The following is a 1,518-nucleotide window of genomic DNA, read 5'->3' on the forward strand; positions in this document are numbered from 1 at the left end:
AAAACATAATGGCTATTATCTCAAGAATGCCTGAACGGATTTCCAATCGGATTTTTTTGTTTGAAAGCTGTGAACAAACTGCACAAACCCACAACAATGCAATCCAGGATTGCATTGGATTTTTTAGAGCTCATTCTTCTCTGTTTTTTTCCCATGCATGAGGTGTGCAAGGTTTAATCATGGCTAAGTTGACGAAAATAAGGCTTTTAAAATGCTTGGTAGCCAATAGCTAACTTCAAGCTAACTTCATCCTCTTCCTGTACATGCACAAAGGAAAGTGTTTAGGCAAGTCATGGCTGCAGGGCTTCTGCATATACCAGCATATCTCTATGGGATTGTCTGTGGCACACTTGGCCCCCTCTAGTGGTGAAAGGGTGGCATTAAAATTAAGTAAAAGTATCAATACTGCAATTTAGAAGTACTCTGTTACAAGTAGAAGTCCGGAATTAAAAATGTACTTGAGTAAAAGTATGAAAGTATTGGCATCAAAATGTAGGTAAAGTACTAAAAGTAAAAGTACAAAATGTTTGAAAATAGCAGATCTACAAGCTCACAACGCGTCGCATCGCGACGCGTTGTGAGCTTGTAGATCGGCTATTTATAGCCAAGGTATAAAATAGGGCTAAAGTGGTTTATGTATGTTTTTCCATATTATAATTTATATCAGCAAAGTAACTAATAACTATAGCTTTCAAATAAATGTAGTGGAGTAAAAGTACAATATTTGGATCTAGAATGTAGTGGAGTAGAAGTAAAAGTACTGATAATTGGAAATACTCCAGTAAAGTTAAAGTACCTCAAAACTGTACTTAAGTACAGTACTTAAGTAAAAGTACTTAGTTACTTTACACCACTGCGCACACACACACACACACACACACACACACACACACACACACACACACACACACACACACACACACACACACACACACACATAAATACATAAATAATCATACCTATTTGAACTGGGGACACCTAAAACATAATAATCAAATTATCAATCATCAAATCAATAATCAAAACTCCCCCCCCCCCCCCCCACACACACACACACACACACACACACACACACACACACACACACACACACACACAACACACACACACACACACACACACACACACACACACACACACACACACACACACAGCGAAATGTGTGCAGATGAACACAGGAGGAAGTGAAGAAAGAGATTGTTCACCTTCTATCCAACAAGTACTGAAGCCTTTCTCACTTTTCTTTTAGAATTACACTTAAAGGGCTATTTCACTTTAAAACATGATGGGGTCATTTTTAACATCCACTCGTTTTGTTTGATCCAGTGGCCTATTTAAATATTTGATATTCATTTTAATATTCATGACACTCCCCTTCTCATATAAACCCATTGTAACTTCAAACTCCATTTTAACCATTCCAGTTACTGATAATTGTCCTAATGCCATGCTGTTGTTGTTTTTTCATTAACGTTTTGTTTTGATTATGTTCTTTTTTATCCCCATCCTTCTTCAGTA

Source organism: Nannobrachium achirus (assembly GCF_963921795.1).
Source record: "Nannobrachium achirus genome assembly, chromosome: 3".
In the NCBI taxonomy this organism is placed as follows: domain Eukaryota; kingdom Metazoa; phylum Chordata; class Actinopteri; order Myctophiformes; family Myctophidae; genus Nannobrachium; species Nannobrachium achirus.